This window comes from Otolemur garnettii, unplaced genomic scaffold (genome assembly GCF_000181295.1).
Source record: "Otolemur garnettii isolate 467f Iridium unplaced genomic scaffold, OtoGar3 scaffold00066, whole genome shotgun sequence".
NCBI classification, from domain to species: Eukaryota; Metazoa; Chordata; class Mammalia; order Primates; family Galagidae; genus Otolemur; species Otolemur garnettii.
The window spans coordinates 9,712,297-9,718,543 of NW_003852461.1; the positions used below are offsets into that span (position 1 = coordinate 9,712,297).

The 6,247-nt window shown below is 43.6% G+C and overlaps 1 long non-coding RNA gene across 1 annotated transcript in view; it reads right to left on the reverse strand.

Moving 5' to 3' along the window:
* LOC111726443 overlaps window positions 1–4,396 on the reverse strand; it is an 11,243-nt gene extending 6,847 nt beyond the window's left edge. Inside the window, exon 1 of the long non-coding RNA XR_002774211.1 lies at window positions 4,214–4,396. This is a non-coding gene — a long non-coding RNA (uncharacterized LOC111726443). The remainder of the gene's footprint in view (window positions 1–4,213) is intronic.
* Window positions 4,397–6,247: the final 1,851 nt, after the last annotated feature.

The following is a 6,247-nucleotide window of genomic DNA, read 5'->3' on the forward strand; positions in this document are numbered from 1 at the left end:
TTCAGCTGTGGGACAATCAAGGTTTCCACTTTAGTTCTGTGTACTTTTCTCAGATGTCTGGGCTTTGTCCTCAGGCTCAGCTCCCCAGTGGCAGCGAGACAGTTACTAATAGTAATTGGGACAGCATTCTAGACGGAAAGAGAGGATTCTCCCTGCATTGCCCGTCCCTTTAGTGTGATGAGGCCAGTTTAGACCACAAGCTCCTCTCTGGCCCAATCACCACCACCAATTGAACAACAAGTGACTGAAGCCAGGACGCCTGAACCAATCACAGGCAAGGGTGTGTGTAGGCGTGCCATGATTGGCTCAGCCCAGCATGCCCTAAATGACGCGGCTCACGCAGAGGAGGTGGGTGCCTGAGAACAAATGGAGTCCTGGCAGGAAGGGGAAGAAGGACTAATGACCTCTTGCTCATGGGACACTAGGGTATATACACACTCTGTCCTCCCAATACGGTAGCCCTGCGGAGGACGAAGACTGTGGTTTGTTTATAACCACAGTAACGCATTGTCTGGCACACTGTTTTTTCAACCATTTTTTCTCACTGCACCCTTGAATCTATAGTCAAACTTCCCTGGCACACTTAAATTATGTCAATAAGAAAAAAAGAGTAAAATAAAGAATATGCCAACTGTGCTTTGAAACTTCTTTTGAAATAATTTAAAATAATTATTTGAAAATAATTTAATGATCTTTAAAATTTTTTGTGGCACACCTAGGATCCTCTCATAGCACACTGATTAAAAATCCATGGTTTAGCACCATACCTTAAAAATCTTGGGGGAAAAAAATGAGATGATTAATGATCGTTAAAATATTCCTGGAGCTGAGGTTTATTCAAAGCAAATCAGAGGCTCAGGTTTGCCCCAGATAAAGAAGACAGGCTTCATTTCTATCGGCTGGACCTCTGTTTGGTATATAAATTAGACCTTTTTAAAAGACATGTTTCTGTCTGCCAGGCTTTAGAAACAGAGATCTGAGAGCCAGACGTTTCCTATTAAAGTTTAAAAAACATGGCTTTAAGTCATACATTACATTGAGCGCTTTCATATCTCATCTGATTCAGTAAGTTTTAAACCTCACAGAGGTCACATTTTGAAACAGTAGTCACTTTTTACAACATCTCCAAACATTAAATAAAAATAAAAATTATTATGAAGAATAGAGACGTCCCCGGAGACCACTAACGTGACACTTGAATATTATTATTATTAAGCGGGTGTTATTGGGAGTCTGAAGATTATGGTGGCTGGCTCATTTCTAAGCTCCATTTTTTCTTTGTTGAATTGAAGAAGAAAGGGCAGATTCTATCGATACTCTTTTTCTTTTTTAGAGACAGAGTTTCACTTTGTCACCCTCGGTAGAGTGCCATGGTGTCACAGCTCACAGCAACCTCCAGGTCCTGGGCTTAGGTGATTCTCTTGCCTCAGCCTCTGAGTAGCTGGGACTACAGGTGCCTGCCACAACACCTGGTTATTTTTTTGTTGCAGTTTGGCGGAAGCTGGGTTTGAACCCACCACCCTGGGTATGTGGGGCCAGCGCCCTAGTCACTGAGCCACAGGCACCGCCCATACTCATTTTTAAAAAGTTCTGTTTAGAATAGGGATTCTTAACCTGTGCCAACTTCAGGAATAATACAAATATCTAAAATATGTGTAAAGTTTTTGTGCATCAGCATTTTTCTCAAGAGGGATCGCAGCGTTTGTTACTATTTCAAAAGGATTATTGATCCACGGAAAGGTTACCAGCCACAGACATGGAAGGGAAATTCCCCCAAGACCGTGGTTGTCCCAACAAGTGAGTTTTCACACAACAAAGAAAAGCGATTTGGGGGTCTGACTACTAACTTAGATTGGTCACTTCCAGGAAATAGTCCACCTGGAGTTTCTCTTAGGTGTTTTAACCTGCAGTTACAGGGTTCACAGATACTCCAAAGGAATGGGGCTCTGTAAGGAGAAACTGGCAAAGCAACCCCACAGCTCCTGCACCTCCTGTGCCCACCCCCAGCCCTCCTTCAATCCCACCCTTTAGCTAAAAAGACCTTTCCTGACATTCCAAACACATCATCTCCAGCTCCAGTCTCCAGTCTGGCTAACATTTGTAAACAGAATTTGTCTCTGAGATCGTGCAATTGTGATGTGTCATCCCCTGAGCCATATTAGGTTTTCGAAAAGGAATAAAAAAGGCTGTAATGAAAAAAAGACCGGTGGTAAAAGGAAAGTAAAATCTGGAGGGAGTGTGTAGGCGGAGGTGGGTGTTCAAGGGTGGCTCTGATAAGGGGCTCTTTTGTTCTCGCCATGAAGTCCTCGTCCAGGAAGGGGAACTTGTGTTGTAGTTATCTGCTTTCTTTTTTTTTTTTTTGTAGTTTTTGGCTGGGGCTGGGTTTGAACCCACCACCCTCGGCATATGGGGCCGGCGCCCTACTCCTTGAGCCACAGGGGCGACCCATTATCTGCTTTCTTTGTTGCTCTCATTTCAGTCCTCACTTGCGTTGCACTGTTCAGAACTTGAAGAACGCTTCCAAACTTGGGGAGCATGACATTTTAACTATCTCATCTCGCTGCGGTCCACCACAATTCACTTTCCTCCCAACTGGAGCCCTGAGAAAGTGCACCATCCCTGGTTCTCCCCTGGGGAAGAAGACAAGCCCCAGCCCCGCTCACTGGTGCGCAAGTCTCGCTCATTAGACCCTCACCGTTTCCCTAACGAGATGCTTCACTTTGGGCTTGGGAAGGTGTGGAGCGTCAGGAGCGGCCTCTGCCGTGTAGCACTGGTGTTCAGGGCAAACCGGCGGAGATTAAATAACGTGATGAATGAAAGGTTCTCAGGGGAGTGTGGTGCTGTCCCAGCCCACCAGCCCAGCAGATTCTTAGCACTTCACCTTGGAGGCCTCTGTTCCCCAAACAGTTGCTTTGCCCCAGATGATGCATTACCTGCGAAACCCAATAGCTGCCTACCGGAAGATATTTTACCGCCTTCAGTGGACTTTCATTTCTGAGTTCAACCTCAACTGAACTTTGGTGGTAAAAAATCTACTCTGTCTTCCCTCACTCCAGGAACCCCTGCTTCTGAGTAGAATGAATCGATAATGAGGTCATGAACAAATATTATTAATGTCTTTTATCATTTATATGGATGTCAACGTGTCCAATTGACACACAACTTTCTACCCCTCCGGCCTAACACTGGTGACCCCTCCGCACCTCCTTCCCACCCTCGTCCTCGGCTGTCCATTCAGCAGCAGATACAGTGAAAGAATAATATATCACAAGCCATGACCCCTTGGCCTTTATGAATTATCTGTTTAGAAAGATGTGAAGCCACCTTTTATATCCACCATAATAGATACTTAGACACAATGGATCAATAGTGAACAAGTTTGCTGGTTATAGTTAATGGGTACCAAAGGGACACTCTGCCAGTGACCTCTGACACTGTGGCTGACAAGAAATCCATAGAGCAACAAATAAGGAAGACGGACAGTTTTAAAGTTATGAATGTAGATCTGTAGCAAATCATAATAATTTTCTCCTGGTGGAAATGATCCAGACTTACAGGTGCAAACCCCTATACTGAGCCCCCTGAGGTAGGAATGGCAGTCCATCGCTTCACTATTTTGGAAACTACTATGGTGCCAGGGCTGACACGAGTCCATTTGTTATCCAAGGAGAACCAACTGAGATTGTTTTCCTGTCAAAGAGGACTTTTCTCTTTATGAAATGGGCTGTCATTTATAATTTTCAGCAGCACGGATTTGTTAAGCAGCCACACGGTAATGGGTTTCTATAAGAAGATCCACAGACCCATAGTTCTGGAAAGAAATCGCGCTTACAAGATGTTTTAAAACCTAATGGGAATGGAGTATTTGGGGTTTCCTGCCCTGCATGTTGTCAAGGGAGTTTAACAATAAGTCCATTGTGGTGTGTCTGAGAGTCTGTTTGAGGCAATTAGATTTTCATACATTCTAGGGCGTTGATCTGAGGGAAATCCACCAGGTGCCAAAGCCACACTTCCATGTCACCGGGTGAATGTTAACAGTGGCAAGTGGGTTTAAAAAGAGTCAGGGAAACTGAGCTAATTCCTGAGTGGTCTTGAAGACAGCACCCTGCAGCATTTGGCTGGCAGAGAAATGAACACACGTGGCATCCAGGCCAAAGGGGAGAGGGCAGAGAGTGAGAGTGCGGCCCTTCCCTGCACTCCACAGTGTACACACCGTATTATGATGTCACACTCCAGCAGCACTGCTCTCAAGCCCCAGTGGCCTCCTGCTGCTAAGCACCATTGAAAACACATTTGTCCTGACTGTTCCTTTCCTTTAATCCCCCTCTCATCTGTGCAAGATGAATCACTCCTGGATCCAGACTGACTCTGAGGGCAGAGCCGGGTCCTGACGAGGTAGCCTGCCTCCTATGGCTTAAACGTTTTAATTAATTTCAACACTAATGCCCAAATGAGAGTTAATCACTCTGCCACGGTGCTTTCTAATTTACTAAGTTTATTCATTAAAACTTTCCTTACTGAACTTTGATTGAATGTCATGCTTTTTTGGAGGCCTTTCAAACTGCCTTCAGGGGTTTAAAGTGATATCTTAGGCAGCTGCTGAAAGTTTTCAGTATTTGCTTAAAGGAAAGAATGGGGAAAATCTGATCAGCAAGAAATCTGCTCTGTGCTGAACAAGGAAGCTTTGGGGCGGCAAGAGGCTTGTAAAAGCAGGTTTGTGTTTAAGCAATACATAAAAATGTACGGGAAACCTAAGTATCTAATAAAAGAAATAAAATCAATCACCTAATACTTGGCAAAACTTGGAAATACATTTCATGGTAAGATGCAGCCATCCTTTAAAAACCAACAGAACGATAGCAATAGTTTGAATTAATGTGGGGAGAGATATTCAGCATGTGTTTGCCAAACTAATTATTTCAGAATCAATATAATAAAAATCTTAGGATACAGTTTTGCCTATTAATTGCTAGTATCTAAATTTTTGCTGAGAGATATTGTGTCAATGAAGGCTTTTATTTAAAATTAGCTCATGAAAAATGCAATCTTCATTGCTTTAATTAACAGTATCCGGTATCGGGGGACAACACACCCCTGGCTCTCTGTCACCTGACCACAGCTCTGAGGCTGGCACAGAATACATGGAGTTGCTTTTTCCCAAATCAACAATATCGGTGTCTTTAGGAATGTATTTCCTTCGTGTTCCTACCTCACTACTCTCCACCCCCCACCCCTAGTCAGAAAAACATTTGTAAAGTTTAGTAAAAATTCCCATAATTTGGGAGGAAACATTCAAGTCAGAGTTATTAATGAAAGCCCCCTTTCCAGGATACCATGAATCAAAATACAGGTTTTTATATTCATTTCTACGTTCTATAAATACTGCCCGATGCTATGCAACAAGATATGACAAACTCATTTTTTAAAAGTATTTTTAACTTCAGAGAGCAAAAAAGGTTACCCATTTTATTCTACCTTGAGAAGGGAAGCTTGATTGGGAAACATGCCCCTTCTCACTTGGGCGGGTAGGGGGGGTCTTGTCACTAAGAGTTGGCTCATGAACTATTCCTGCTCTCCAGGCTTTTGAAAGATGCCTTCAGCAGAATCTTCTCTTCAGATATTTAACCCCTGTGTCTACCAAAACACACACCAAGAGAAGACTCTGTCATCACAGGAAAGACAGCATGACAGCGGTGTCCCAGTGCAGGGATCAAGCAATCTGGCGTGGAATCTTGATTTTGCCATTAGCTGTATGGCCTTGGGCCAGTTATGCGACCTCCATAGGTTTGGTTACCTCAACCACAAAACTGAGTTATTATTGTAGTGTTATAATACTATTGTAGCATTATTGTAGTAGCCATCTCACAGGACTTTCGTGAGAATTAATAGCTAACACGTACGCCACACTCGCTACAGGGAGCGGCAGTTACAGGTGCCAAACATTACTCCTCAGCCCAACTTCAAGAATCGGTAATATTATTATCACCAATTTACAGATGAGGAAAATGAATCACAAACAGGCAAAGTCACTTTCCCAAAGCCCCTCAACTAAGTTGCAAAGCCAGTATTTAAACACCGGTAGCCTGGGTCCTAAGACTTTGTGCACAACTTTCTACTGTGTTTAAACAACAGGACATATAGAAAGGACATAAGCTATGCAGGCCCAGGGAAGTGCTTCATAAAAGTTAGCAATTGGTAACTTTTTTTGAGACAGTCTCACTCTGCTGCCCAGGCTAGAGTGCTATGG